Source organism: Euprymna scolopes, chromosome 3 (assembly GCF_053919585.1).
Source record: "Euprymna scolopes isolate OS-2025 chromosome 3, ASM5391958v1, whole genome shotgun sequence".
NCBI classification, from domain to species: Eukaryota; Metazoa; Mollusca; class Cephalopoda; order Sepiida; family Sepiolidae; genus Euprymna; species Euprymna scolopes.
In genome coordinates this window covers 47481086-47493044 of record NC_136484.1, presented here as the reverse complement: position 1 = coordinate 47493044, position 11959 = coordinate 47481086, and the positions used below count along the sequence as shown (strand labels likewise).

The 11959-nt window shown below is 27.6% G+C and overlaps 1 pseudogene; it reads right to left on the bottom strand.

The window, feature by feature from the left end:
* Window positions 1-10560: 10560 nt before the first annotated feature.
* On the bottom strand, window positions 10561-10741 carry LOC145264202 (U2 spliceosomal RNA; annotated as a pseudogene).
* Window positions 10742-11959: the final 1218 nt, after the last annotated feature.

The window sequence follows — 11959 nt, the reverse complement described above, 5'->3', positions numbered from 1 at the left end:
TAGTTGGCACATTATATCGAGGCTGTTGTATTGCTACTTCATTAATGAAAGCTGGTCGATGTAGTAGTGCGGTGGGGCCTCTCGATGCCATATTAACTCCTACTGATTTTCTTTCTTCAATGGTTTACTGCTTACTCATCATCTCTGAGTCTTGTTTTCAACTCATCTTATCAACCTCCTCTGCGATTCTTAATTCCCACATAAAAATATCAAAAACAAGATACAAACGTAAACGCAAATACCTCAACTCCCAACGTTGACCCCCAATTCTCCTTTTCCAACATCAGCCTTCCAACTTTACAGATTAAATTTTATTTCCAAACTGGCATTGGCTCGTTTACTTTTGTGTGAAGATTTTGGGTTATTCTTACTTAACCTTTAAACTTGATCATCAAATTCACCATGAAATGCAATTTATGCTTACATTAAAGATGGGTTTCCAGCAGATGTCTTGAATTTGTGATAAACCAAGCAGTTATAAACCGTTTCAACAAAAATAATTTTATTAATGGCAAGCAATACGGAATTCGTCCAACGAAATAAACTCTTGATGTTCTAGCTGTAATATCACATAGGATCGCCGAATCTCTTTACGAAGCTTTGTTTCTATTGCAATAGAGTGTAGCACAAAAAATGTTTCTTTACAAATTGTCTATAGAATATCAGGTAATGTTTTTGCAACCATTAAATCTTTTATGGTAGTCATTAATGTGTTGAAGTTTAAAGCAAATATTATCAAGGCTGCGATGCTTTAAAAATATAGTCTAGGCCTAACCGTCTTCCTAATATTAGTCAATGATTCTCCAAGTCATATGTTCAGATTATTTGTAGACATCTATGCAGATGACACAATTGTCTATGGTAGCGATAGTTTAAAGTTAGTTTCTTTTTTTTTTTCGGGAATATAAACTGCATTCTTCATTTATATTTTTACATTTTTTTTATTCAAAGCTTCTTTAGACTATATATATATATATATATATATATATATATATATATATATATTTAGTGGAAATGGTAATTAATAAAAACTGAAGAAAGTGCTCAATACTGTTGTAGAGCAAATATGCGTTTTATTTTTATTATCTTTAAAATGGCTTTGATTTCTGTAAAAGTCTAAGGAAGCTACAGACGGCAAAAAAAAACAAAAAAAAAACGGTCGAGTAGCTGAAACAATAATGTAACTTAACAAAAAATAAAACGTATGTATATATATATATATATATATATATATATATATATATATATACGTGTTTGTGTGTGCGCCATTAAATTCAGTGTCTTGTCAATCTATTTATACCATGAGAAGGTTTTATATTTTACACTGTACATTAGATGTTAAAAGGTTACATTCACTTGAAAAGTACTAAAATAGCCCTTGTTGAAAATGCTGACGTGATCTTTTACTTTTGTATTTCTCCCAAACAAAAAAAAAAAGACTGCACCGTTTAATTAGCACCTGAAACTGGACTAATGTCAGGTAAATCCAGCAAGATCGATTGTCGAACGAACAGGCCTCGAAATTACTCGCGGTTTCTTTTAGACAATAATAAGACTTTTTCATCTTGTCGGCTCTTACCTCTGTTAATGATTAGCATTATTGGAAGTTTCAAGGGCTAACAGGTCAAATGATAAGTGAATTCATTGTTCGGAAACGTCACTACTTGACCTCCAAAGAAAGTAAACGACTTTTGCTTTCTTTGTTCTCGATTCAAATTAAGTTCAGGTCTATAAACATATTGTAATAACAGCGAGAGACGGTTGATTAGAGCAAAGCCTGATTGCATTAACGAGGTAATCAAAGCCATTTTAAAGATAATAATCTACATATTGTATTTAGTCCCGAAAGTGTTAAACAATTTACTAGTTTACAGAATTAAATAGTTTATAGTGAAATGGGTTTCAACATTACTCACAAACAACTTATTTTTCTTAACATAACCTGAAATATATAGAATATATATATAGCAAATTAAATCGTGCTCGCCAACCACTCAAACAAATGTAGACATTTAAAAAAATAATGACAACAAAAACACTACAATATGGCCGACATTAATATTCAGTAAGGCATAGAGGAACATAACTGTAAATACATAATACGCCATCAAGGGAGATAACTTTAAATAAATAATACGCCATAACTAACAATCTCTTTTATTTTAAAGAAACTAGTATATTACAAAATAAACGAGTGCTTACTCATCAACCGCCAAATATCTATTGATATGTGGATTTTTTTTTACACAGTGGTCACCACTTATCAAGGCCCGGAAGCCACTCAGGGATAAGGGTTATTGCAAGTACATTACGTTAGTGTGGAGATTTAATGAAGTGTTTACTTAAGGGGGCGGTTTACTAGGAATTTGTTAACGTTAGACTTGAAGACATCCAAGCTGTAGTCAGGTGGGAAGCAGGCAGACGGAACAGAGTTCCACAGGCGTGCAGTTCTAAGAAAGAAGCTTTTTTCATGGAATCCACGTTTTGATTTAGGCACAGATAAAGAGTGGGAGAAATTTTTCACAGTGGATTCAGCTAGACGGGTATTTTTTGTGAAAGATTGGCGAGAGGGGACCAGAGATTGGAGTTCAGATGAGCACCTGCCATGGAAATAACGATAAAACAAGGATAGGCTCGCAACGTCTCTTCTGTGGGAGAGAGGTTGCAGCGTAGAGAAAAGGGCATCCCCCATTAAGCCATGAAGTCTATTTTGTACTCTGTCAAAGCAGGATAGGCTGTTTTTAGCAGCTCCTGCCCAGATATTGCAGCAGTATGCCACCATTGGAGTACTTGGCTTTTATATAGATAGAGAATTGCATCAGTAGTGAGATATCTTCTGGAGCGGTAGAAGGATCCCACCATCTTTCCAGCGACCTTGGCAACAGACTTGATGTACGTGTTCCATTTCAGATCAGGAGTAAAGGTCAAACTCAGAAGCTTGTCAAAATACTGGGCCTCTCCCAGACGAGAGCCATCCATCCTAATTGGTGCCAGATGGGGATCAGAGCGTTGATGATGTAAGGATAGGAGTTTGGTTTTGGATGCATTAAAGGTAACCAGCCACGTCTTCCCCCACTGAACCACGTGCTCCAGATCAGATGGGAGAGAATCAGAGAGAACTTTGTCATTTACAGCTTATTTACATGTCGCCACTTTTTAATGGAATTAAACAATACATACTAATATATATCTGTACGACACCAGTAAACATTTGTTAATCATCATTCTATTATAACATTCGTTAATCATCATTCTTTTATAAAATTAGTTAATCATCATTTTATTACAACATTTGTTAATAATACTTTTATTATAAAATTTGTTAATCATCATTTTATTATTACATTTGTTAATCGCATTTTATTATAACATTCGTTAATCATCAGTTTATTACCACGTTTGTTAATCATCATTCTATTATAACATCTGTTAACCACCATTTGCTAATCACCATTCAATTATAACATTTGTTAATCATCTTTCTATTATAACATTTGTTAATCATAAATATATAACATTCGTTAATCATCATTTTATTATAACATTTGTTAATCATAATTCTATTATGACATTTGTTAATCATAATTCTATTATAACATTCGGTAATCATCATTTTATTATAACATTTGTTAATCAGCATTTTATCATAACATTTGCTAATCATCATTTTTTATAACATTTGTTAATCATAATTCGATTATAATATTTGTTAATCATCATTTTATTATAACATTCGTTAATCATCATTCTTTTAAAACTTTGTTAATGATCATTTTATTATAACATTCGGTAATCATCATTCTATTATAACATTTGTTAACCATCATTTTATTATAACGTTAGTTAATCATCATTTTATTATAAAATTGGTTAATCATCATTGTATTATAACATTTGTAAATCATCATTCTATTATAGCATTTGTTAATCATCATTCTATTATAACATTCGTTAATCATCATTCTTTTATAAAATTTGTTAATCATCATTTTATTACAACATTCGTTAATAATACTTTTATTATAACATTTGACAATCATCAATTTATTATTACATTTGTTAATTACATTTTATTATAACATTCGTTAATCATCAGTTTATTACTACGTTTGTTAATCATAATTCTATTATAACATTTGTTAACCCCCATTTGCTAATCACCATTCAATTATAACATTTTTTAATCATCTTTCTATTATAACATTTGTTAATCATAAATATATAACATTCGTTAATCATCATTTTCTAATAACATTTGTTAATCATAATTCTATTATGATATTTGTTAATCATAATTCTATAATAACATTCGTTAATAATCATTTTATTATAACATTTGTTAATCATAATTCTATTATGATATTTGTTAATCATAATTCTATCATAACATTCGTTAATAATCATTTTATTATAACATTTGTTAATCAGCTTTTTATCATAACATTTGCTAATCATTTTTTAAAACATTTGTTAATCATAATTCGATTATAATATTTGTTAATCATCATTTTATCATAACATTCGTTAATCATCATTCTTTTAAAACTTTGTTAATGATCATTTTATTATAACATTCATTAATCATCATTCTATTATAATATTTGTTAACCATCATTTTATTATAACATTAGTTAATCATCATTTTATTATAAAATTGGTTAATCATCATTTTATTATAACATTTCTTAATCATCATTTTATTATTACATTCGTTAATCATCATTCTTTTAAAACATTGTTAATCATCATTTTATTATAACATTCGGTAATCGTCATGCAATTATAACATTTATTAATCATCATTTTATTTAAAACATTTGTTAATCATCATTTTATTATGACATTCGTTAATCATCATTCTTTTAAAACTTTGTTGATGATCATTCTTTTAAAACTTTGTTAACGATCATTTTATTATAACGTTCGGTAATCATCATTCTATTATAACATTTGTTAATCATCATTATATTATAATATTTTTAATCATCATTTTCTTATAACATTTGTTAATCATCATTCTATTATAACCTTTGTTAATCATCATTTTATTACAATATTCCTTAATAAACATTCAATTATTACATTCGTTAATCATCATTTTATTATAACGCTTGTTAATCACATTTTATTATAACTTTTGTTAATCATCATTCCATTATAACATTTGTTAATCATCATCTTATTATTACATTTGTTAATTATTATTCTATTATGATATTTGTTAATCATCATTCTATTATAACATTCGTTAATCATCATTCAATTATACCATTCGTTAATCATCATTTTATTATAACTTTTGTTAATCATCGTTGTATTATAACATTCGTTTTCATCATTTATTATAACATTTTTTAATCATCATTTTATTATAATATTTCTTAATCATCATTTTATTATAACATTTGTTAGTCATCATTTTATTATAACATTCGTTAATCATACATTTATTATAATATTTGTTAATCATCATTCTATTGTAGCATTTGTTAATCATCATTCTATTATAACATTCATTAATTATCATTTTATTATAAAATTTGATAATCATCATTTTATTACAACATTCGTTAATCATACTTTTATCATAAAATTTGTTAATCATCATTTTTTATTACATTAGTTAATCACATTTTATTATAACATTCGTTAATGATCAGTTTATTACCACGTTTGTAAATCATCATTCTATCATAATATTTGTTAACCAACATTCAATTATAACATTTGTTAATCATCTTTCTATTATAACATTTGTTAATCATAAATATATAACATTCGTTAATCATCATATTATTTTAACATTTGTTAATCATAATTCTATTATGATATTTGTTAATCATAATTCTATTATAACATTCGTTAATCATCATTTTATTATAACATTTGTTAATAAGCATTTAATTATAACATTTGCTAATCATCATTTTTATAACATTTATTAATTATAATTCGATTATAAACATTTTTTAATCATCATTTTATTAAAACATTCGTTAATCATCATTCTTTTAAAACTTTGTTAATGATCATTTTATTATAACATTCGGTAATCATCATTCTATTATAACATTTATTAACCATCCTTTTATTATAACATTTGTTATTCATCATTTTTTAAGAACCTTGTTAATCATCATTTAATTAAAACATTCGGTAATAATCATTCTATTATTACATTTCTTAATCATCATTTTATTATAACATTCGTTAATCATCATTTTTTTATAACATTTGTTAATAATCATTTTATCATAACATTCGTTAATCATCATTCTTTAAAACTTTGTTAATGATCATTCTTTTAAAACTTTGTTGACGATCATTTTATTATAACGTTCGGTAATTATCATTCTATTATAACATTTGTTAATCATCATTATATTAGAACATTTTTAATCATCATTTTATTATAACATTTTTAATCATCATTCTAGTATAACCTTTGTTAATCATCATTTTATTACAATATTCGTTAATCAACATTCAATTATAACATTCGTAAATCATCATTTTATTATGATATTTGTTAATCATACTTTTATTATTCTATCTGTTAATCACATTTTATTATAACAATCGTTAATCATCATTCCATTATAACATTTCTTAATCATCATTCTATTATAATATTTGTTAATCATCATTGTATTACAACATTTGTTAATCATCCTTCTATTATAACATTCGTTAATCATCATTCAATTATAACATTTTTTGATCATCATTCTATTATAACATTTTTTGATCATCATTGTATTTTAACATTCGTTACTCATCATTTATTATAGCATTTGTTAATCATCATTCTATTATAATATTTGTTAATCATAATTTCATTATAACTCTTGTTTATCATCATTCTATTAGAACATTTGTTAATCATCATTCTATTATTGCATTCGTTGATTATCATACTATTATAACATTTGTTAAGCATCATTCTATTATAACCTTTGTTAATCATCATTTTATTACAACATTCGTTAAGCATCATTCAATTATAATATTCGTTAATCATCATTTAATTATAATATTTGTTAATCATAATTTTATTATAACGTTTTTTAATCACATTTTATTATAACATTTGTTAATCATCATTCCATTATAACATTTGTTAATGATCATTTAATTATTACATTTGTTAATTATTATTCTATTATAATATTTGTTAATCATCATTCTATTATAACATTTGTTAATCATCATTTTATTACAACATTCGTTAAGCATCATTCAATTATAATATTCGTTAATCATCATTTAATTATAATATTTGTTAATCATAATTTTATTATAACGTTTTTTAATCACATTTTATTATAACATTTGTTAATCATCATTCCATTATAACATTTGTTAATGATCATTTTATTATTACATTTGTTAATTATTATTCTATTATAATATTTGTTAATCATCATTCTATTATAACATTTGTTAATCATCATTTTACTACAAAATTCGTTAATCATCATTCAGTTTTACCATTCATTAATCATCTTTTATTATAACATTCGTTAATCATACTTTTGTTATAATATTTGTTAATCATCATGTTATTATAATAATTCTTAATCATCTTTCAATTATAATATTGGTTAATCATCATTCTATTATAACATTTGGTAATCATCATTTTATTATAACATGTGTTAATCATCTTTCTATTATAACATTTGTTAATCATCTTTTATTATAAGATTTGTTAATCATCAGTCTATTGTAACATTCGTTAATCATCATTTCATTATAACATTTTTTAATCATCATTCTTTCAAAACTTTGTTAATCATCATTTTATGATAACATTCGTTAATCATCATTCTATTATAACATTTGTTTATCATACTTTTATTATAATATTAATTAATCATCATACTATTAAAACATTTGTTAATCATCATTTTATAATATCATTCGTTAATCATCATTCTATTATAATATTTGTTAATCATCATTTTATTATAACATTTTTAAATCAACTTTCTATTATGAGATTCGTTAATTATTATTCTATTATTACATTTGTGAATCATCATTCTATTAAAACTTTTGTTAATTATCATTTTATTACAACATTCGTTACTCATCATTCAATTATAACATTCGTTAATCATCATTTCATTATAATATTTGTTAATCATCATTGTATTATAACATTTTTTAATCATCATTGTATTATAACATTTTTTAATCATCATTCTATTATAACATTATTAATCATCATTCTATTATAACATTTGTTAATCATCATTCTATTATAACATTCGGTAACATTTGTTTATCATCATTCTATTATAACATTTGTTAATCATCATTTTATTATAACATTTCTTAACCATCATTCTATTATAACATTCGTTAATCATCATTCTAATATAGCATTCGTTAATCATCATTCTATTATAACATTTGTTTATCATCAGTTTATTAGAACATTCGTTAATCATACTTTTATTATAACATTCGTTAATCATCATTTTATTATAACATTCGTTTATCATACTTTTATTATAACATTTGTTAATGATCATTTTTTTATAACATTTTTTAATCATCATTTTATTATAACAGTTGTTAATCATCATATCATAACATTCGTTAATCATTATTTTATTTTAACATTCGTTAATCATCATTTTATTATAACAATCGTTCAACATCATTTTATTATAACATTTGTTAATCATCATTTTATTATAACATTTGTTAATCATCATTTAATTATAACATTTGTTAATCTTTATTTTATTATAACATTTGTTAATCATCATTCTATTATCCAAAATTAAGATATCGTCCTTTTAATAAAATAACGATGTTACGTGTAAACATCCCGTTTTCACTTGTTTATTAAATTAATAACTGAACCATATTCGTACAAAGTAACTTTTGATGCAGAAGATGTAAGAAATATTGTTTTTCGGCCGCTGAAAACGTAATAAAACATTTATTAGAGACGATGACAACATAAAGAACAACATTTTTAATTGTAGTTAGTATTGCTTAGTACGGCACAATCACAATGACACACCGGTTCTCGCCAACTCATCGAAGTTAAGCAACGTTAGCCTGGCCAGTACCAGATGGCTGACCATTTGGGAAAGCGAGGCGCTGTATGTACCGCGAGGTAAAAATACCAGGTTGAGAAACTGGCACGGTCTATCCTTCTTTCGAGGGTAGATGGGGCTCTCTTAAGCCGCGGTAGGCATCCCACAATAAAAAATACGTCACGATAAAAATACCCTTGATAGCCCTGGCGAAGCATCAAGTATTCAGTTACCGACAAGATTTGAATTACACCACATTGCGTCCGTGCTGGATTGATGGATTATTGTTTTCAATAATAGGAAGGAATTTATCTTTACATAAAAATATAAATTACTGAAACAGTCAAAACATCTTCGTCACATCACTAATTATTCAATTATGATAGTAATTGAATTAAATAGTAAAACATTACTATGTTTAAGATTTTTTTTTTTTTTTTTTGGAGGTGAGAATTGATAATTTTATTCTTTGGATTATTCAGATTACTGACCTCATCTTAAATGTTATTCTCACGTTTCGGCCATTTTTTTTTAAAACATTTTTTCTGTCGTAAATGAAAAATCTTTTCACTTTATTAGTTTTCCGAGTGGGGCTAAATATTTCGCAAAATAAACCGTAGCGAAGTATGTTATTATAGTGGCAATGACATAGTACTACAATAACAAACAGAGATTAACAATTCAGGATGAAACTTTAACTTGTCAGCTTTAATGCGATTTAGGTGTAATTTTTAAAATTTCAGAGGATAAGTTGATACGTTAGACGAATGAAATCATTTGAAGAAGCTGAGACAAACGAAGTAATAATCTTATCAGATTACTTTATTAAAAATTGCTTGTAATCTGGTTCATAAAAGTAAATATTAGCATTTATGCGGGGATTTTTGTGTGCCTATTTGTGTGTGCGCGCATGCGCCGTATTAAATATGATAACGATTTCTGCCATTTTTGATAATTGATCCACGACGAAAGAGTATTTAAAGAAGAAAATAGTAAAGCAGTAGACGATGAAGAAGATAGAGAAGGAGCAGATAGAGAAGAAAAAAAGAAGATGAAAGAGAAGATATAAAGAAAACGAAGAGGAATATTAAAATAAAGAAGACTATGAAGAAAGCGAAGAAATAGATGATGTAAACGAAAACGATGAAAAAGTGGAAGAATACAAACGAAGAAGATGAAGAAGCAGAGGAAGAAGATGAAGACGAATAAAATATAAAAAGAAGACAACGACGAATATAAATAAGAACATGAAGAGAGTGAAGAAATGAAGACGAAAAAGAAAAGGAAGAATATGAAGAAGAGGATATGGTGATAAGATGGAAATGAACAAGGCCGATAGCCATTAGTCGCGTGCTATCATGTAATGAATGAATGCGTGAATGTAGGATTGACATGAAATTCTTAAAGATAAACTAAAATGACCGAAAAATGACTTAGAATGACTTTAATGAACTTAAGGATGAATTGAATGACCTTAAGAATGACTTGAATTCTTAAAAAATAACTAGAATCCTTCAAAAACAACTTGAATGATCTGGAGAATGGTTGTAAAGTGGGTGATCATTTTACATTAAATTAATACAGAAAAGTGATCACCCACTTTATATCACAAAATTACAAACATACGGCATGTAGTAAGAACAGATACTACACTTTAATCTTGGCCAAAAGGCCAAGAAAAGGGTATTTATTTACTTCTCCACCGAGAAAATTAGGCACAAGGCCTATTTTTAATGTGAGGAGTGAAGGGGAAATAGGGACCAATTCCCCGGTGAGTAGGGGAACTGGATAGTGACAATTGGTATGAAGGGTTGCCCCTACATTGACCAAGGTCTTATATGTGGGGCTGTCCCCACATATGGTCTTTGCTTGCAGTATCTGCCGGAACAGATGCTACACTTTGATCTTCATAGTTAATTTATTCCGTTTAAAGAAAAAATTACAATTAAAAAAATTTCAATATAAAATTAAAAAATTTAAAAAAGTAAAACATCCAAAAGACAAAACAAATTTAGGCACAAGGCCCTATAAGATCTGGGGAGGGAAGTGTTGCAGGGTCTTTGTAACTAAAGTAAAAATTGGAGTCTTTGGCGACTTTATTCTTGACTGGCAACATTTACCACAATACCTCATTCACTCTGTGGACTCTAAACTAACTAATGAAAACCCAGCGTTTTTGCAAGAAAGGATATCTATACAATTTCTGTATGTGTGAGTGTGTGTGTGTGTGTGTGTGTGTGTGTGTGTGTGTGTGTGCGCATTTTTTTTTATTAAAATGTGTGTGTGTGTGTGTGTGTGTGTGTGTGTGTGTGTGTGTGTGTGTGTGTGTGAAAAAAGTTCGATTCATTGGAAAATAAAAAGTTCTTGAATTTGGAAGAAAAACGGTTTGTGTTGGGGAGTGGGGAATCTAGAAAATATATACGGGGTACCGAAAACAAGTGGGAAGATCCCTAGTGGGGATTGGGAAGAATTCATATCGGGTGTGGGGAGGAAAAATAAATAGATTGTCAAAAACAAAAAGGGGAAGATGGATGGTGTGTGTGGGGGGGGTAGGCGGCGACCTTCGAGTAGGGGTTGACCAGGGGGTGATAAAACACAAAGATAGTGGGGGGAATAGTGGTAGGGTAGCCTCGGAAGGTTCTCTAGTTCCAAAAAACAAACAATCGGGGGACAGGATCTCATTTGTACCACTAGTCAAGAGTCTCTTTACTTTTTATTTGTCTAACCTAGCGGGATGGGCTCCATAGGACCCAGTACTGCATGTGCCATGCTTATGGTGGTAACACGAATTCAAACTTGGCGCCTCGTCAGATGCACAAGCTAGTGCCATGCACCCATCTTTTGTCAAAGGCCACTTGAGGTAACCTCTTCCAATCGCATCTGATCTTTACTAGCAGATGTTT